This window comes from Arachis hypogaea, chromosome 11 (genome assembly GCF_003086295.3).
Source record: "Arachis hypogaea cultivar Tifrunner chromosome 11, arahy.Tifrunner.gnm2.J5K5, whole genome shotgun sequence".
NCBI classification, from domain to species: Eukaryota; Viridiplantae; Streptophyta; class Magnoliopsida; order Fabales; family Fabaceae; genus Arachis; species Arachis hypogaea.
Window position 1 is genome coordinate 17,267,200 of NC_092046.1, and position 22,487 is coordinate 17,289,686.

General features: G+C 33.3%; 1 long non-coding RNA gene across 1 annotated transcript; it reads right to left on the reverse strand.

Moving 5' to 3' along the window:
- Positions 1 to 771: 771 nt before the first annotated feature.
- LOC140176500 (uncharacterized) lies at positions 772 to 2,583 on the reverse strand. Its single transcript, XR_011868102.1, has 3 exons — positions 2,390 to 2,583; positions 1,087 to 1,164; positions 772 to 999 (listed from the first exon to the last, which is right to left on the reverse strand). It is a non-coding gene; the product is annotated as an uncharacterized lncRNA (long non-coding RNA).
- Positions 2,584 to 22,487: the final 19,904 nt, after the last annotated feature.

Here is a 22,487-nt window from a genome sequence, read left to right on the forward strand (position 1 = left end):
TAGTGGACAACTGATAAATCTAAATAAGTCTTTTGTATTCTTTAGTCGAAACTCGAAACACACTTCACCAGATTCATGATTCTTTATTTGCTATTTTGGGTGTCTCTCATGTTGGTTCACAGGATAAGTATTTAGGATTGCCTTCGTCGTTCAACGCTCCAAGAAAGAGACTTTTAGTTACATTAGAGATGAGGTGGTATCAAAACTCCAGTAGTGAAAGCGGAATCTCTTATTGACTAGTGGAAGAGAGGTGCTAATTAAGTCAATGGATATAGCCATTTCCATCTATACTTTGAGCTGTTTTAAACTGCTGAAATTCTTATTAATGATATTCAAAAGCAACTCATGCAATTTTAGTAGGACCAAAAACAGGATGAGAGAAAAATGCACTGAATAAAATAAGATACCTTATGCAGAGATAAAAGACAAGGAGGATTAAATTTTAAGGACCTCAAGGCCTTTAATCTAACCATGGATGAAGGTTGGTTACTAATACTGGTTTCCTAATATTTAAAGTGTTGAAAAGTAAATATTTCAGGTCCTCTTCCTTCTTAGAGGTTGAGATTGGTTAGAACCCCCTATGGGGTTAGAGAAGCTTAATAGAAAGTAAGAATGTCCTAGAGAAAGGAATAGTTTGGAAAGTCGGCAAGAACTCAATAGTTGAAATTTTTGGAGAAAGATGGATTAAAAATCATCCTGCCATATCAGAAAGTCAGACACTACAACAAAATTCTAATCTTCGGTGGGTAGGTCAGCTCATAGCAGAGGATGGAATATGGAACAAATAGATCATACAAGATAACTTTAATCAAGAAACAGTACAAACTATTCTACAAACACCAATCAATCAAGAAGGAGACAAAATTTCATAGGGTAAAAATAAAAGAAGAGCTTACACGGTTCAATCAGGTTACACTATTAGCTTCCAATTCTTTATTCTTGACCCCCTATTGAGACATTGCCACCATACTTCCAGAACAAGCTGCTGTGGAAATCAATCTATAATGTGAAATGTCCAACTAAAGTTAGAGTAATTCTCTGGAAAACAATGCATGGAGGACTGCTAGTGAAACACAAAATCCATACCAGATTTTTAGCGGTCTCCGAAACTTGCCCCATCTGTCTGCTCCAAACTGAGACAATGGCTACTCACTGCCTCATTCACTGCCGAAAGAATTCAATGTGGCAAAAGCATAAACGGAACACAACAAAATGTACACAAAAAATATAATGACCGCAACACACAGGAGGTTGGTATTATTGACTCATTTAAGTTTTAAACATGATTCTTTTTTACTTTTCATTTTATTTAGAATAAAAACTTGTTAGGAAGAGCATGTGTTATTGAATCAGTAATCTGAACTTAGCCCATTGGATGTAAAAGAGCTCGATTGACACACAATTTTTTAATGATATTGGCTAATTGAACTCAGTGAACTTTATTAGGTGCTTTGAGTGCAAATTATCATTCTTAGACTAATGTATTAATTAAATGACAAATTATTAACGAGTATTTATAATAAAATCATTTTAGTGTATGTACATAATTAATTAAAAAGAGGAAACCATTTTATTTGTTCCTTGCTTACCCCATATATCTTTTCTCTTAGTGCTTAAACTTTTCATGATCTGCAGGGTGTTTAGTCTTTTATAATGGATGTCATTTAAGACAAATGGTATGAAATCATTAACGTTCAAATAAACACGGTCTAATTAGTTGTGTTTTCGAAGTAGAATTATAACTATTCTTTAAAGAAGATTTATAGTTATGGTATGTAGTTCATACCTACTCATAGCTCTACTGATATGAACGCATCATTTCTATTGAACTTTGTGTCTTTGTATGCTGAAATTATTCTTCATTATGATGCATATCCTTTAACACTGATTTGATTCTTCACTGGGTATACATTGTTTTTCGTAGGAATTTAAATTATAATCATAAATAAATATCATTTGTTATAATAAAAATTAATTTAATTTGAAATAATCGATAATATATATAAATATAATTTATTAAAAATTGATTTATTATTTAATTTTTTATATAATTTATAGTCAACATAAATAATAGTGCATTGTTATTCTTATCATGCGATTTACCACTATGACTATTTGCTGTGTCAACAACTCAACATGTTGATCAAGTTATGATAATTTTTTTTAATTTGTTGTCTAAACATAGCAAAAGATATTTCTTAAGTTATTACACCTTATATACTATGTACTCTTTATGTACTCTTACTAAAAAATAATTACAATGGTAAACCTATTATATTGATAAAGAAATAATCTAGGTAACAAACAAAGTTATCGAATCAAATCTTATAACTACACGAGTTTGTTGACAACATCATCAAGTTAAAACTTGAAAATGATAGTTTTTTACCATTAAAAGCTTAGCACCTCGATGTGGTCGGAGGAGGCGACGACGGCAAGGTGGAGGAGAGGCCGGGGAAAGGTTGGCGGGTGCGGCAGCGAACACGAAGACCTGAAGGTGCACCCATGTGGCCAAACACTCCACTTCGACGTCAACGCCGTAGGGCGCTGTAGCCGCAACAGGTTCAATCCCAGCAGCAGCATTGTGTCTTAGTTGTTGCTGTTCTCGGATTGCCACAGCAGCTGCAAGTTGTTGGGCCTCCAACAACTCCTTCCCTGGGTCCGGTTGCAAGTCAGCAGCACCACCACCCAATGACCCATTATGCTGCATAGCTGGCCTAAAAACGGTGTATCATCTGGGCCGTCCGGTAGGCCCAAATGGGCTGAAGACTGTACAACATCTGGACCGTATGATGGGCCTAAATGGGCTGAATATTGTACAACATTGGGGCCGCAGAGAGGGCCTAAATCGGCATGAGGTGAAGACAGAGGCTTTTCCTGAGAGTTGAATGGACCTCGAAGAGAATGAAAAATCTCCTTAAAAAATATTTGTTGAGTTATTACAACTTATATACTATGTACTTTTTATGTACTCTTACTAAAAAAAATTACAATGATAAGCCTATTATTGATAAAGAAATAATCTAAGTAATAAACAAAGTTATCGAATCAAATCTTATAGCTACACGAGTTTGTTGACAACATCATGAAGTTAAAACTTGAAAATAATAGTTTTTTACCATTAAAAGCTTACCTTGAAGGGGTCGGAGGAGGCAACGACGGTAAGGTGGAGGCGAGGCCGGGGAAGGTTGGAATTGCAACAATAAGAATTCAATCCTGCTGTACACACTAGTCTTTTTTGTAAGAATTCACTCAAGATTCAAGAATGATCTTCTCTTTTAAAGGTTTGGAATAAATAAAAATAAATATTCATCTCAGAATTTTAAATTTTATATTTGTTTTATTTGTAAATAAATCATATCAAAAGTAACTTGATTTTCAAATAATTTTTACAATAATTATATTTAATATTTGAAATATTAAATTTTTTTTATAAATAAATTTTCGATAAAATTTGTTTTTTAGAGTAATAGATTTGTAAAAAAGAAGTCACTCATTTAAAAGTAATTTCGAATCAAAAATTAGATTCACATCTATTAATATATTATAATTATTATATATTATAGGATTGAGTTTTAAATAAAAATAAAGCTTTTAACGAAATAAATTTCTTTTTCTACTCAAAAACTTTTCAAACATGCTAAAACAATATATTTTCTAAATCAATTATATATTTAATTATATCCAAATTTTAATTTGGTGTCTCTTCGAAGTAGGACTGGAAGTGAATCAAGTCAGCTCATGAGTAAGTTTGAGCTCGACAAGTTAATAGCTCGATAAGCTAAACTCTTGAGCTGGTAAGCCAAGTTTGAGCCTAGAATTGAGCTCATAAATTAAATAAGTCGAGTTTGGGCTTGGATAAGTTCAACTCATTAGCTCGTGAGCTAGTTCGATTATATATATATATATATATATATTAATGATCTTAATTATTTAAAATTTTATATTTATTTTTTTATATAATTTTGATGTAGGACATAAATAAAAAATTTATAATTGATTGATAGATAAAAAATATATAAAATTATAGATTATATTCATATTACTTGAGCCAGTTCGTGAGCTCGAGCCAGCTCGTGAGCTTTTAGTGAGTCGAGCTTGAACTTAAGAAATAGGCTCGATTGTTAATGAGTCGAGTCATGAGCCAAACTCAATTTTTGTGAGCCGAGCTTGAGTTTGGTCTAACTCGTCTCAATTCTACTCACTTCTAGCCCTACTTCGAAGAGACATTTGAAATAGAAAAAATTCGCTTTATACAAAATTTGTTCTATTATATAAAAATTAAGTTTTTGTATTTAATGATAAGGGAGATTCTACGGTGCTTATCCAAAAAATTAACATAATATGCTACCCTTATGTGTCAATTGTTGAAGATTATTGGAGGCTATTTTTTTTAAATAAAAAAGAGAAAAAAAAGATTAAATTAAAGTAATACAATAAAAATTTTATTATAATAGTTTATTATAATAATAAAAATATTGAAAATTTTTTTAAATAAATAAATTAAATATTTTATTTATCAAAATATATTATTATAAAAATATTTATTAATAATATAATATTATTTATTCCATTTATATTTAAAACAAAATATATATACATATATTTTATTTACACTATAAATACAAATTAATTTAGTTAAAAGTTCATTGTTTTATACTTTATAGTCTTATATATATAAACACGATAAAATAAAATTGTAAAAATAGTCTTTTTAGGTTTAATTACTCTGTTGGTCTCTATAATGAAAACCAAGTGAAAGCATTTTTTGTTAATGAAGCAGGAAAAAACTTCATTCTCAGGTTTTCATTATCTGCCAAATTTCCTAATTCGACCATATAGCAAGCTATATGTTCGACGGTTGACTCTCCCGCCTCTCCTGCAAATTTTGTAATTATTTTGGGATTTTTTACACCCATTGGCACTTCTGTCATTTGCACTGCAGAAGGAAAAGCAGAAATAAAATATGGTCGATGATGCATGAGACCCACGTTGATACCCATTCCATTGAAGACATCCTCGACAATCCTTGTCACCTGGTAATGATATCCACGCTATGTGTGAAGTCTATTTAAAACTTCATCAGCATTTTGATCTCGTCGAATGAGATAAGGGATATTTTCTTCCCTTTCAAGATTGTTAAATACATTCTCCTCATTATATCCTACGTTCTCCTGCTCTACTACCAAATCTTGGAGAATAGGCTGCCCCTCATCATAATCGACAATTCGAACAATTCTCTCGACTTGTTTAACCAGTCGATCATATTTTGACTCATTGTCAGCCAGGATAGGACTCAGAATAGCAGTCATCTGGTGAGTCAATAGGTTGACTAAATCATGATGACTTTCGTCAATATATTGTCGAAACTCAGCCATCGATCCTGGCACATTTCCAAATCTGACTGGAAATGTGTAACTACCCATAGGAGGCGTATAGCCAAGAGAAAGGCCAAATGGAAGCCAACATGCGGTTACTTGCGGTTGTTCTACACTGGGCGTGAATTTCGCCCACTACCACCAACACTTGCATCCATAACTGAAATATTCTCCCCAGAATTATACTCTGCATGTGGAATCAAATTTGCAGAAATTTGTGTAGCAGTTATTGGGGCATTATTACTTGTTTCTGCATTGCCATTTGAAAATTCGTCAGACATGGTAATAATTCTACCACTTCTTAATTGCATGCACCAAATATCAACACTGCATGCACAATGCAATAGTTGAAAGTAACAAATTTTGACACAATTAAATTTTAAAACTGTCCCACTGGGCATGCCAATTTGTTTTGTTGATTTTTTGCAAATCGAAGGCGGTTCGATATCTAATGGTCTGGGAACGAAACCTACTCCTCTTTGTGAGTACCAGTTTTATTTTGCATCAAATCCATGCCTTTGACAGTGATGAAGAAGAAAGAACCAAGCTTTTGTAGAAATTCGAAATGAACGATAAAACATAAAAGATTTGAATAAAAAGAAAATCAAATTACAGAAAGAAAAAGTGTTTGGAAAAGTAAAGGGCAAATTAAAAGGTAAAAACTGAAAAGATAAAAGTTGCTGAATTTAAAGGAAAGGACAGGACATTGCAAGGAAGATAAATTGCATGAAAAGAAAGTTGCAGGGAATTTAAAGGGAATTTAAATGAAAAGTAAAGATATGGAAGGAACTCTTCAATGAAAAAGACTTTTGACTGACTCAGAAAGTCGATGGGGATGTGAGTGAGTGTGAGTGTTTTCTCTGAAAAGATTCCAACCTTTGTTTTTTTGAGCTTTCACCCATTTATAGAAGTCCTCGACCAATCAAATTCAAATATCCTTGAATAACCGTTCCCGCTCTTTGAGTTTGCAACTTCCGCCAACTATCTTCACTTAGTAACTTCTTTCGATTACTGCACTCTCTCTCGATGAGTCCTAATCGATCAGAATTCTCTTCTTCATCGATTGACCATCTTCAAGGAATCCAATACAGTTATTCTCCACTTCTTTTTTCAACTAACAAATTGCTTTAGAGATTGAAACTTTTGCTTTCGATTCGATTTTCTGCCTACCATCTTCGATACCAGTAACCTCTTCTTCGATCAGCTGACCTCCATCGAGTCTGCCTCTTCGATTTCCATATTTGCGTCAATCGATTAATAGAGAGTACCTAACGGAGTACCTCATTGGCTCCAATCCAAAGTTAATTCTAACATATATTTGGAGGTTGATCAAATTATTATTTGGCACTTGGGAATGATCGAAGCCTATTCTTGTCGAACATTGGCTTGTCAAAGAGTTCAATAATATCTTTATCGATAATATTATTTTCGATATAACACTACTATAGATACATATTAGTTTAGTTTGGTAAAATTTTTTGAAGAAGTGTTTGTGCTTTTTAAAAGGACAAATTCCTTATTTTGTATTTGGTAAATCAAAAAGACCATGTATTTGTGCTTATACTTTTCAAAATTTAAAAGTCTAAGATAACCTCATATATTAACTAATTTTCAAATTTAACTTTTAAATTTATGTCTTTTATAGTATTTTTAAATTTTAAAAACTATTTTACCAAACGTAATTGTTGTTACTTGTGTTTATTAAAAGTTATTTTTAATTTGATTTACCAAACATAAATGCTATTCTTTTTTAGAAAATTATCTTTTAAAAACTAGCTTTTATAAGCTACTTTTAAAAAGTAAAAGTTTTACCAAATTAAGTTTCTGGGTAGAAAGTTAGCTGACTTAGCTCTTAAGATGGGTTGAATTGTAGGAATGGATCCCATAGGGCTCAGATAGGGAGGATTCGCTAGTCACGCTCGGTAGTTGCTAGGGTTATATGCAGGAGAAGGTATGGCATGTACGTTGAATTATAACGTACATTTAAATAGGTTCTAGCGTAAGTTGATGGCTTGGACATAAAAATGAGAGCCAACGCTCCAATCGTCCTAACTACATTATGCCCTGTCTCCAACCTGAGAAGCAGCTGGCTTCCCAGTTTTAGGGACCAACGGACTCGACGTGGTGTTTTCGACTCATGGCTCAACCCTTCAGTAGTAGAAGAAGTTTTAACAGATATATTGGCACTTATCATTTTTCTACTTTTCAAATGCATGCAGAGGCTTAGGCACAAGAATTATCCTTGGGTCCTAACTAATGGGGTGCCAATTTATTTTGCTCATATTTTTGGCACAATAATTCACTAAGTGGATTGAGGCACAAGAATTCACTAAGTGGATTGAGGCAGAACCTTTGGCAACCATCACAGCTCAAAAAAGTCAAAAATTCATTTACAAGAATATTGTCACCCGATTTGGAGTTCCACACTCCATCACCACGGATAATGGAACTTAGTCCACCGACTCAGTCTTCAGAAGCTTGGTGGCAAGCCTTAAGATTAAGCACCAGTTCATGTCAGTAGAACACCCCCCAAGCTAACGGACAAGCAGAAGCTGCGAATAAAGTCGTGTTGACTGGGTTAAAGCGCTGACTGTAAGATGCAAAAGGAGCATGGGCAGACAAACTTTCTCAAGTCTTATGGCCATATCAGACAACCCTTCACTCAACAATGGGAGAATCTCTTTTCCGACTTGCTTCGGCATAGAGGCCATGATACCTATAGAAGTTAATGAGGAACCTCCAAAGATTAGATTCTATGACGATGTAGAAAACATTTGAGCTCAAAAGGAAGAACTTGACCTCCTTTTAGAAGTCTCAGTACAATCTTAGATAAAGGAAGAAGTCTTGAAGCAAAGAATGGCCTTAAGGTACAACAAGAAAGTCATCAAAAGAAGTTTCGCCACAAACGACCTCATATTAATCTGAAATGACATCAGAACACATAAGTCGGTCAAAGAAAAGTTAGTAGCAAACTGAAAAGGACCTTACAGGATCACTGAAGTCTTAGGAAAGGGTTACTACAAAGTGTCCGATGATGAGTGAAAATCGAAGTTCACGAATACTGGCAAGTGCACCGGATCGCACAAGTAATACCACGGTGAGTAAATATCGTTTCCACGAGGATTAAAGAATTGAACAACCAAATATCTGAGTAAGCCTAATTAGATTAATAAAACCTGATTATGATTGATGATTAGAGAGGGCAAGAGGGTATCTTGCTGAGAGTCATGAGAATCTTGAATGTTGAATGTTAGGATGCCACGGACAGTGAGTCTTGAATGATGAGGGAAGACAATGATAATGAGAGTCAAGGACTTTGGAGATGTTTATGCTCTTAAGATAACCAATCTTGTTTATTTATCTTGAAGTTTGCAAAGATCATTCACGACAAAACCTTTAGTAACTGATTTCAATTCCTTGGCTCCTCAGTTTCTCAGGCATCAATTAGGCGTCACTTTAATCAATCAAGAGATTAAGTACAAAAACTTATTTTTGATTCAAATAATATTTAAAAGTAGTCCGTAGGTCAAATTATATGTCACATATTCAAGCTAGTCTTGTCCAGTTAAATCTTAAAAGAAAACACAATTTTCAAAAGTTGTTCTAATCCGAATTATATGTCACTTATTCAAAATTAGAGTGATTGAAAATCATGTATGTGTCGCACACTAATTTAACCACTATCCCTAGTTGAATTCAAAAATTCATGTGAAAGAGTTTTCAAACTTTAATTCAAAGATCAAATTTTCCAATTATAATAAATGAATTCAAAAGAGATTAGCTTATCTTTCGATTTACTAATCCAAATAAAGAACGGATAACTTAATCATGAAATAGATCAATGCAAGAGTTCAAAATAAAGTAAACATTGATTAATAACCCATAGAAAAGTGAAAGAAAAATAAGATGAAGATATGCTGAGGAGAATTAGATTTGGATTCTAAGATCCTCCTCCCAATTGCCCCCTCTTGTGAGCTACGCTCACTTATTTATAGCCTAAATTCTAGAATTCAAATTCAAAAGTAAACTAATCTTATCTTTAGAAGAGGTAAGATAACTATTTATCTTCCGGGGAGAAAGATAAGCTATTGACTTTAATTCAAATATAAAAATGATAATTCAAATCAAATCCTAACAACCAAATCTCTTATGCTTATAGAGAGAATTAATAACTAATCTTCTAGATCTTCAACTCTTCTGAATGTGATTGAGGCTTTTTGATGATGTGGATAATTAAACTTGGGCCTTAATTATTGCATCCTGAGAGTTAGAATACATCGGGCTTGCATTTTGAGTTGTTTGGGGCATTGTTTTTTTCGTGTCCCAAAGATATATGTATATCATTCTGAAGCTCTGAACGTTAGCTTTCTAACTCAACTGGAACTCCCTCATTTGGACCTCTGTAACTCAAGTTATGACCACTGGAGTGCGAAGATGTCAGGGCTAGTGGATAATTGGATATGTACGCAGGGCGTATGTGTTTTGGGCACCAGTTTCCTTCCCTTTGGGCATGCTTTTGTTCCTTAGGCTATGCTTTTTGGTTCATGTTTCTATTTCCTTTGTGCTTTCTTTATGAAAAAGCATTGATTCTTGCTGCTTTTTAAGCCCAAAACTCATGAAAAATATAAAAACACTATCCCAACTCCAAATATTTGATTATTTATTAAATTATATTAAAAATCATAAGAAATTTAACTGAAAATATAAAAAGATAAATAAGAAAAGACTTTAAAAATTGCTTATGATGACATGTCATCATCCGACTTAAGGGAAAATAAGCTCCCAATGTCATGGCACGCATGTAACCTAAAAAAATACTACAGTTAGAAAGCGCACCTCGCTCCCTAGTGTAATCTTTTTTCCGACTTCATGATTTTTTCTGAGAAGAATTTTCCTAGAGGGGGTTTTAACAAGGCACCATGGTGAGGGATAAGAGTTAAAAGAAAACTCTTAGTAGCAACAAAACTTATGTAAACTATTTTTCCTTAGTAATGATAGTTCATTTTTTCATAAATTTTTCCATTCAAATACACTAATTTAAGCTCGAAAAACCGCAAAAATCATTGCCCGACCTAGATGGTCGGCAAGATGAAGCGACAAGGTACAAATTAGTGTAAAAATTTATGTAAGCAGATCGTGGTCCAACCTCGTTACAACTTAAAGAGTTGGGCCTAAAACAAAATACAAAAGTAACTTGTTAAAATCAACTGCTAAAGGTCGGAGCATAACTAATTAAGGGAAATAGTGTGCACCTTATAAACAGAAGGTTCATAATAACGTCCAACCTATTTTTAACCAACATCTTTCACAACTTGGCAAAAACAGCATAAAAAAGTTATCAAAATAGACTTAATGAAAAATTTTACCGAGTCATGAAAAGATAAAGAAACAGTTGTACCAACTAATAAAAGATAATTGAAGAAGCATTCATTTATGCAAAATCCACCACATATTCAAGTACCAGAGAAAGACTTTTTAAGCAGTAAAATAAAACAAAAATTGTTCCAAACTACAAATGTTACAAATCCAAATTATTCATAAAGACCTACAAGTCGGGTCATCCAAGTACTTAGAAATTAAAAAGCTAAGGAAGAGGAATATGTTAACTGGAAGTCATATCTTTAGGTTGCGTGGAAGAGGTCGGAAGATTTTTTGGATGAGAAGGAGTAGGTTCCTCCTCCACCCTAGGAGCTCCCTCAACTCGGACTTCAGAAGTCTTCGGGTCGGGCATAGGGGTGTCCTCCTCTTCCTCATGCGCAGGGACTATCTTCCCATTCACAATAACATTGTCAAAGCTAATGAGGGAGAGGTCCATCTCGGGAGCTATAACTCGGAATTGGGCTTTCAAATTTCTACCAACTCATCCATTCCTTCAGCTATAGTCCCCTTCAGCTCCGCATATTTCTCCTTGGACTGGACAACTTTGTCCACCAAATCAAGTTTTTTTTTTTTCGAAGATCCTAGTATAACTCTCTTCAGCCTTCTTTTTTAAGCTCTCTGCCATAGCTAAGGCGGCCTCAGATTGTTTTACCCTCCCCCCAACCTTGACAAGGTCGGAAATAAGTGACTCCTTCTCGCCCTCCAACTCCTTTTTTGATTCTCTTAAAGATGCCACATCAGCTTGTAGATCAGTCAAAGTACGGCGAGTGGCGCCAAGGAGAGTCTTCTCTAATTTCCTCAACAAAGTTGCACACACCCCGACAGTTCAAATTCCTCATCGAGCAAGCACTTGAAGATGGCTTTTTACAGAAATAACATCCGTGCTAATAAAGCTATTTAGAAGGATGTGTTTCTCTCACCAAGCTATTGCATCAAAGCCTTGCTCATAAATGCCCACAGATTCTGTAGTCTTACATTTTTTAGGGTTCGGCTCGGGATTGGGAAGTGGAAAAGAAATTGTTTGCTTCCCCGAGCTAGAAGGGGGAGTTGGGTGAGAAGTTGGATCGGCAATAGTTTTTATCAAGGCTGAGGAACCTGAGTCCGATTTAGAAGGAGAGGAGAGGTCTCCAGATTCACTGACCTCTTTTAGCTGAATGTTTCGAGCAACAACATTTTTTCTGGCAATTTGAAGAGTTTTCATAGCATTTGACTTCGGAGCCATCTTCTCTGCACGACATCAAAGTCAGATCATGTTAGCCACAAAAAAAAATCAACAAAACTACATCTACAAAATGAAAAAAAAAAGGCTACCTAGTTCGGATTGAAGTTGGCTTGGATTTCCTAAAAACTTCTTGGTATCCAGATAAGGAGCTCAACCCCAACACTCCTGAAACAAACCGATTATGCTCTCTTCAACTTTATCTAAGTCGTCCAAATTATACTTAACTATTACGGGGTGTTCTTCCCAGTACAAAGGATAAAAGTGGCTCATCTCCCTTGCCCCGAAAGAAAGGCTGGACACCCTCTACAGAACGGATCTTAAAGAAGCCATTTTTAAAGTCATGGAAAAAATCATCTAAAATGGAAAAAATTTTCATCCCCTGAACAGCTTGGAAGGAGATCCATCCATGTTTCTTGGAGCTAAAAGGTTTAGTGAGGACAAAGAGATAAAAAAAAAGACCTTAAGAGAGGGAAGGATGTCAAGTTCCTGACAAAAAAGTTGATATATTTTCAAGAAACCCCCAATAATTAGGATGCAGTTGGAAATGAGCAACATTACAGACCTTAAGGACCCCAGATTAAAAGTCAAAAAATGGAAGGCTAACTTCTAACTTTGTGAAAAGGTAATCATACATATAGATGAAATGACGCTCCGACTTATCAAGTCGGGAAAAACAAACCCTTTCTTAAGGATCGGCAACTACAATTTCGTACATTCTCTCATCCTCCCAATTTAAACATAACCTATGATGTCTATGAAAAGTTTCAGCATACTCGTTATTAATAACAGGGACGGAAGTAAGAACAGATATATCTACCCAAGTCAGGTCGAACGGGACTTTAGAGGACATGCTGTGAATTATTGACCGAGACAAAAAACTTATACCTATAATACAATAAAAGAAGATCATCACTATAAGTCGGCAGGCCAAACATAACAACATAAGCATTTTCACAAAATTAAAAGAAGTTGGATCGTCATTAACTAAGAACATCACAGCTCTTACAACCCTTCAATGCCAAACAAACATGCAGAAAGGGGCCTTAGACAAGGGGACCTGCTTTCTCCGTTCTTATTTGTGTTGGTTGTTGATGTACTGCATAGAATGATTGGTGAGGCAGTAAGGAATGGCCGCATCTCCCCCTTGGTAGTGGGTCGAGACAGTGTGGAGCTCTCACACCTTCAGTTTGCTGACGACACTATCCTGTTCTGCCCACCAGACAATGAGACTATGCAGAATTACAAGCGACTGCTGCGCTGGTTTGAATTAATGTCAGGGCTTAGCATCAACTTCGACAAGTCCAGCTTGATTCCACTCAATTGTGAAGAGCAGTGGGTACAGCGTATGTGTAGTTTATGGGGTTGCAAGGAAGACACCCTCCCTGTCAAATACCTTGGAGTTCCCTTAGGAGCTAATCCGAGGTTGGTTAAGACTTGGAAGCCTATCATTGATAAGGTGGAAGAGAAACTAAGCCTCTGGAAAGCTAGGGTGCTAAACAAAGCGGGGAAGCTGGTGCTTATAAAATCTGTCTTGAATAGCTTACCAGTGTATTATCTGAGCCTATACAAGATGCCGAAGGCGGTTGCAGAGAAGCTGATCTCCCTACAAAGAAGATTTCTGTGGAGTAAGGAGGATGGGAGACAGGGCATGGTGTTGGTGAAATGGGAGTTGGTGCAGGCCCCAAAAAAATTCGGTGGGCTGGGAGTTGGAGACGCTATGATTCGGAACACTGCACTGTTGTTCAAGTGGTGGTGGCGGTTTGCAAAAGAAGAGTGCCCTTTGTGGAAGAAGGTGGTCTGTTCATGTAATAACTTGAGGCCGGATGAATTACTATCCATGCAAGTGCTGCCTACTAGAGGAGGCCCTTGGAAGGATATCTTCCATATAGAATTCAAGGAGCGGAATCTAAGGGATAAGATGATTACAGGTCTGACCATGGAGGTTGGCGACGGAAGAAGGACTCGGTTTTGGAGGATGTCTGGTTGCATTGTGGCTCTTTGAAAGATCGATTTCCAAGACTCTTCTCTGTTTTAAACCAATGTGGGTCGGTTATTGGGGATTGTGGGGTTTGGGATGGGCTAGAGTAGGTTTGGAACTTCCAGTGGAGGCGTGAGCTCTTTCAGTGGGAGTTAGAACTCCTGAGTCAGCTACATGAGGTGTTGAGACCTGTGAGGCTAGTGAATAATAGGGAGGATAGAGTTGTATGGAAATATGATAGACTTGGTATTTTTTCGACTAACTCCATTGTGCAGGTGCTACAAGAAGGAATGCTATCAGAGGATGTTACTAGTTACAGCATCACGAAGGCCATCTGGAAAGGGTTGACTCCACCAAGAGTGGAGCTATTTGTGTGGTTTGTCCTGGTTGGCAGGGTTGAATACAAAGGAACGGTTAAGCCGCCTCGGGATTATTAGCCAGGATGATAAGCGGTGTGTCTTGTGTAATAAGGATGATAAGCAGATCCATCACCTGTTTCTTGGCTGTGATTTTGCTTGGCAGGTGTGGAGTGCATGGATATCTGCATTTGGCCGACCATGGGTCTTTTCGGAGCGAGTGAAGGACCATTTTCTGAGTTGGACAGAGGAGCCGAGAAGAAAGGAAGACCGGAAGCAGCGCCTAAGATGCTTCTGCGTGATTATCTGGCATATTTGGATGGAGCAAAATAGGAGAATTTTTCAGAATGAAGGGAAAGGCGTTGATGAGATCATCTCAATGACATCCATGAGTTGTGAGGAGTGGAGAGGTATGCATCCCTAGGGTTATTGATGGCTATGCCGGAGATGACGTGGGGATGTTGGTTCTTTGGGGTAGGATTCTCCAGGAGTGGTCTGCTTTTCTTTTGGTTTGATTCTGTATGCTCCACCTTAGTGTGTTGAGCTCTTTTCCTTTCAAAAAAAGATATGAAAGTGGTCCCATCTTCAATGGAAAACATGGAACCATTTAGGGGCAACACAAAGTAAAATCCCACTCAGTTTATCAGTAACAACAAGAAAAGTTCAAGAGCGGCAACAATAAAAGTTCAAGAAAGAATCAAATTCTCAAATGAATACGACACAGAACCATCAAATAAATAAAGAATCATCACCAAATCAACAAAAATAATTCAAACCAAGAAGCACATTATCTAGCCAAGAACAAAATAAACAGGAAAGGCGAAGACCAACCTTGATTGGAAAAATGAAGCACACACAAGTAGCAAAACACGAACGTTCCTCTCAAAAGTGCGAGCAAAGCCTTCTAAGCCTCAAGATAAAGAAATCTTGAAGGCAAGAGTGGTTGCACGAAAGAAAGTTGAAAAGATTGAAAGAGGGAAAAAATGTTGAGTGCAAACATCTCAGAAAAGAAGCGAAAAAGAAGAAAGAGAAATGAGTTTGGGTATTTAAAAGACACCAAGGACAAAAGAGTAATTTTGGTCCTTCATTTATGGCCGGTAGAGTAACGTGCGCAAAATTACGAAAAGACGTAATGTCTCGAATTTTAAAACACATCGAGTGCCAGACCTAACCCCAAGAAAGACAGTTTGCCCGAGCTGATGTTTTAATCTGCTAGAGACCAATCTAATCTACAAATGCTCGAGTCCGACCTCAAAAAGCTCAGACTCAAGCAGGTACACTATTCATACTTAGACCCAAAAATATAGCCAAACCCAAAATGAATAGAAGCCCACTCAAGAGATCCAATTACTACAGCTACCCGACCTCATAGAGGTCGGGCGCGATGACGCAGTTCAGCTCTACTTATTCAAATAAGTAACTAACTCCTAAGATATCTCCCACTTATCTAGAAAAGAGAAGTCACTAACTTTTCTAGAAAGAGGGAATAGTTGTCCACTATTAAAGGTGGAACTACTCTATAAAGGTGGTTATATACTCTACTATAAATACACTAACACCCTCAACTATATTCAGGACCCAATCTACTAAAACCTGCATTAAACCCTTGCTAACTTAAGCATCGGAGTCCCTTGCAGGTACCACCTCCACCTTCCCACGAGAAACTCGGATGGCGGCACCTCAACATCAGTAGAAGTCGGACGCTGTCCTAAAAGAAGTCTGAAGACCTCGTGTTCAGACCTAAAAGTAACCCCATTTCAGATAATTCTCAGAAAAAATTTTATTAATTTTTTAATATTTTAAAATTTTATTTACTTTCATATTTTTTTAATTACTTTTATTAGCGATATAGATAAACTATCATTTCTACCAAAGAATATTTAAAACGCTGACAAATTTATCACAAAAAATTGAAAATAACTTCCGTGGCCACCACCTATCAAATACCTCGAGAAGTAGGCATTGAAGAAAACACACTGAATAATTACACGCCTACATATGCATCTTTTCGTCTTTGTTTGCAACTGTCATGTTTATTTATTAGGATTTAGGAGAATAAGGTTAATAAAATTAGAAATGAATGAAAATTTTCTGATATAACAGCCTTAATCATTAATTAATTTTATCCTAAGGGTGTTTATGGTTTGGTTAATCCAAAAATCAAACCAGTTTTTTGGTTAACTAAAAATAGTCTTAGTTAATCAACCAAATTGGTTTTACATGATAAAATTGGTTATTAACCAATTAGTAAAATTCAAAACTGCTTTTTAACCGATTATTAAAACAAAAATCGATTTTTAAAAAATAACCGGTTTTTATATAGAAAAACTAGTTTTTACGTAAAAAAAACCAATTTTTACACTACAAAACCGGTTTTTACACCTAAAAAAACGTTTTTTACACAAATTAATTTTTTTACATGCAAAAACTCAAATTTTGATCTTTTTTTTAAATTAATTTTTTTTCTTTCTAAATAATACAAGTAACATGTGTAAATAATGAAATTCCTTCCATTGTAAATAATAATTACTTTTCTAAATTTTTTGTGGCAACACTTATCACATATACCAAAAACAAAGAAGGTATAAAGCACATTAGAATCATACTCTTCATTCTCAATGGCACTTCAAAAGGCATCTTCAATGATGGAAATTTTCTCCTAAGCCAAAGAAACAATGCAAATTCCACCAGCATCCCCAAACTATACAAGAAATTTACTGTTGATATAATCTCATTGAAACTAAAAAATGACATTGCAACTACTATAGTTGTTGACAACAACAATATCCCCATCCAAGGAGTATTAGATTTCTTTGATCCATCACCAAATATTTTTGGTATAAATCCCAAGTCAGCCCATACCAAGAAGTTGGTATGCAGCACTAGTAAGTTGTGCCTCAAACAAACCAACATAAACATAAGCATAAACATAAACATAAGCAAATCTAGTCATATATGAAAAAGTAAGTCTAATATCTTTTTGTTCTATTTTCGCACTTGATCACTTTCAAACAGTGTTGACATTGAATCTTATTTTCATCATCAGAGATTCTCTTGAAGTGGTCCCAAACTGTTGATCGATTTTTGTGCTCAGATGATGTGGTTGAGAGAAGAGGTAATGTAAAAGTCGAATACTCTGCAGACTCTGACATGGGAACATCACGATTGGCTACCTCATTCTGAATAAAAAGCCATAAAATCTAATTATTAAATACTTCAACAAAGTAAAGCTATCAAGCACAAAGCCAAATTCAAACAATATATACATATACTTTGAAACCGATTCCAAGAGTGTACAAAATGTTGATGTTCACAATATATACAATATATGTGCTAATGCCTAATGGATTACATATACATTAAAGACCCTCTTCCATTTCCTTTTTATATTTTTTTGTTTATATTTTTTGTTATTACACTCCTATTCCTAAACTACACATCTGAAACATTCAATAGAGTTTTAATTGAACATAATCAATCAATATTCAATATAAGTGACAGATAACTTTTCATCAAAAGAACACCATCTAAAGATAGATAACTATATCCTTATAGCAATCTTAACAAGTACAAACAAGCTCAATTCAAAGTGCAAATTTGCCAACAACCTTGACACATAAATAACACTTTAAGATTGAACTATTCCTATTTACGAGAAGATATCCCTCTCTATAGATTGTGACAAAACCAAAACAAAAGGTGGTTGCTTTGGAGTGAGCATAACGTTATCAAACATCAATTTGAAGCTACAACAGAATTACTAATTATCACAGCATTTATGGGTGTTCATGAATCGGATCCGATCCGCATATCTGCGGTATTTATCCGAATTCAATCCAAAAATTGCGGATATAGATCCAATCCGCAAGGTTATCGGATCAGATCAGATCCGATCCGCACACTAATAGGATAGGATCGCGGATTTTGTATAGATATCCGCATATCTGCGTTTCCGCAAAAATAAAGAAATAAATAAGTAAATATTCTTTTTATGTTTTATTTTAACTAATAATTATCATATATGTTGTATTATTTTAATTTATTATTTAAGAAAAGTATGTTTAATATTATTTTAAGAGTAAACATATTTAAAAGAATAAAAAAAATAAATTTTATTGATATTTTTTTTAATAAAAATAAGCTTTTAAAAATATTTTTGTATTTTGCGGATATATCCGATATCCGATATCCGATCCGATCCGCAAATGTGCGGATCGGATCCAAGCTAAAAAACTGCGGATATTAGATCTGATCCAATCCGATGATTTTAATGCGGATCGGATCGAAATTTTGGCTAAATTTCATAACATCAAATCAAACACTTCAAATCACAAGCTACAAAGGACAAACTTGACATCAAAACTGAGAGAAACAAAGAATATCAAAGCTTTGTCATTGTTAATCCTTCAAAGGTTCCTAACACTATTGTACATTGAGCATGTTAGAGAAAATATTTAAAAAAAAAAAAAGAAAAAGAAACTACATAGTAAAAAGGAGTGAAACTTTAAAACATAAAAAAAAAAAAAGCCCCATCAAACTAACATTACCTCTATACAGAGTAACACCTAGGGGCCGCCAATGAGAGAATCATCAATGCACAAATTTTTTCCATTTTTTTTAAATCTTCCCAAATATCATTCCTCAGATTCATATCTTTGAATTCAAGTCACCCTTGCTTTTTCTCTTTCCAAAATCTGATGCACTTGCTAATCTCAGTCCCAACCCCAAATTTATAATGCAGCCACTAAAGAATTTAAAGCCTAAAAACCCACCAAATTAAAACGAATCGATGATTGATGATATGGAAAAAAACAAAATCTTTTTGTTTCAAGAATAATATATACATATAGTTTGCACTGTTTTCTTGATGATACTATGCATTAAACGCAACTATGCCCCACCAAGAAACGATTGTTAACATTATAGAATTTACAACTAAAACACAGCTATTAATTCAAATAAATGCAGTTTAATCTTTAATAGGACCCCAGGCATTATTAAAGCAATAGATGATTGTTTTTGGCAATAGAAGGAATGCTCGGCAGAAAAAGGAATTTGTGAAAGTGAACTAAAATGGCCGTATCTAATAAAAATTCCAGGTACATAGTAGTATCATCACTCTAAAGCATAAAAATAGCCTGCTTCCAACTAAATCCGATGTGTCTATGCATGAAATCATAGAACCAACAATTTCTAAGTGGAGTACAAGGGTCTGCTCTGTCCAGCATTCATTTAAAAGCAGCAGACAAAACCAAATGAAGCACATATACAGATACACTCGGCTATGATTCATGGTGGATGTTACAACACTATCCTAATGTTTTGGAGTTTTGAAATTCTTTTATATTATTGATGGCTATTTAATGGCTACAAATCACAAAAGTTACTGTACCTTAGCACTCCTCTTATCAATATTATAATGTGTTGGTACAGTATTTTAACAGGTATTCTATTAATAGAGCTTTTATTATATATTGATAACATCATTAAACAATTAATGCCAACAAATTATATTTTTTTAAAAAGTTAATATTTAAAAAATTAACACTAACTTAAAATTATACTTTTAAATAAAAACCATAAAATAATCATAGAATATCAATCTTCCATCTTTACTTATTAAGCAACTTTTTTTTTTAAATTAGTATTTTATTAGTGTTAATTTTTTACTGAAATAAAATAAAAAAATTATTGTTTCCCATAACAATTATTTTATTTTTATCTTTTAAAATTCATTTTGTTTTAGAATTTTATAAACTCATTACAGTACGATTTAAATTGTACTGGTATATTTATATTTTTATTTAATCTAATTTTATTCACATAATTTAAAATTTTAAATTATAAAATTTTTAAATTAAAATTTAAATAAATATAATTTAATTAATAAATTAATTTAATTTAATAAAAATAAACGTATTCGTATTATTATATTTATATGACTAATTACATTTATTCGATTTAAAAAAAAACAACTATTTAAAATCGTTAATTATAAATTAAAAAATTAATATACTCATATTATTTTTAATACGATTACCTTTACAATATTCCCTAATAGTTTGGTGAATCAATTGTGTATAAAGTCTTTAATTATTTAATGAATCAATACTCTATATATTTTTATTTTTAAATTAGTTTTTTGCAGTTAAAATTTTTATTATTTTCTTTATATTTATTTTATGTCTTCTGTTTTAAATTAAAAAAAATTATATTTATTTTACCTCATAGTTCTCTTTTTCAAATCTCACTTCTAACCAAATTTATCACCGCCGTTCACCGCCGTTCACCACTGTCACCGGTGTCTAGTTCAACGTTACATCTCCTTCATCATTTCTATCGTCGCGTCACCGTCTCGGAGCTACTTCGCCTCACTGGTTTAGTGTCTCGTAGGTGTCTTCTCTTCACCATGGTTACTCTCTTGGTTGGATCTGTTCTTTTATTCTGAATATGTTCTTAATCCTATTCTTCAAATTTTTGTTTCAAATAAAATATTTTTAGGATATTTTAAAATTTTATCTCCTATTTTAATTTTTCTATTCTTCTATTCTGGATATATTTTTAAATTATCTTTAATTTTTGTCCCTATTTTAATTGTTATGGTTTTCTATTTTTGTTCCTATTTTAGTATTTTAAATTAAAATTCAAAATTTAACTTTCTAACTCATTTAGTAATCTAATCCTAAAAGAACATCTTAATATTTAAATTTAATACTAAATAATATATTTGGTTCTATTAATTAAATTCAAATTCACATTCCCGTGTTTTAGTTACCAAAAAAAAAAATTCGAATTCAAATTTTTATTTTTTTAATTTAATAAAATAACTTTAATTATTTAAAGAGTAAAGTATTGATTTTTGTCCTCAAGGTTTGGGATGAGTCTCAAAGTTGTCCCTAACGTTTAAATTATCATATTTAAGTCCCTAAGATTTTAAAATTGGCTCAATGTTATCCTGTAGTTAGCGATCTGTTAACAGAATTGATGATGAGAAACGATTTTGAAACGTTAAAGATGTAAATAGGACGAAAACGTTGGAGACAATAGAAATAAATTTTAATTTTATCCTTCAATAATATCAATTTTTTACTGTACATAGTTATTCAATTAATTTTTAATCACATTTAACTAAATTACACTTAATTACATTACTTTCATTCTAAATAAAATATTTTTTTTTATAATTTTACTTTTAAAGATTTTTACTCTTAAACGTTAAAGAATTTCGATACGTTAGAGAGAAAGGTACAATTTATACTTTATTGTATATATATCATTTTTTTTTCTTTTTCGCAAGTTTATGTACTAGTCATTTTATAAAAATTTCATAGTGGGTAAAAATTTTTAAGAGTAAAATTATTAAAAAATATATGTATCGTGTTTACAGTTATATCTCGTTTACATTGTAGACGAGTTATACACGTGTCGCGTCTACCTGTCTTCGTGTAAACAAGATACATGCAAAATTATCATAAACAAGATAAGAGGGGTATTTATTTCGTAAATATTTTTTAAATTATTTATTTTGGTAATTATTACATTTATTTAATTTATAAAAATAAAAAATCTGAAGATAAATCGTTATTTTAAACTGCCCACTATTAACATGGTTTTTTTTTTTTTTGTGTCTAACTAATAAAACTATTGCTTCATAAAACTATTGCTTCTTCCACTCATTCACCTCCACCTGATGATCGTTTTTTATTAGGATTTATATTAAATCAATTCAAATAATATTTCAATTTTTTAACTGAGATATAATTTTTAACGGACAGAATTTTTAAATTTTTATGTACTCTCTTGAGTATTAATTTTTAAATTTAAATTATATATTTTAAATTTTGTTTAAATATAATTTGAAATATAATTTAAATATACGTGATTTATTTGATGACACAGTTAATGAATATCACGACGCGTACAAAGTTTGTTACAAAGTTTAGTCTAATTTAAATTATTAATATTTTTTATTATTTTTAAAAATTATATTTAATTATTTATAAATACATATATTTCGTTTACACTATAAACAAGATAATTTTTTATGTGTAAACAAGATATATGAAAATTGAAAAAATACACATATTTCGTTACACTGTAAATGAGATAAATAAACGTGATGTAAATTGGTAAATACGCTACAAATTATTTATTTTGGTAATTAAAATAATTAA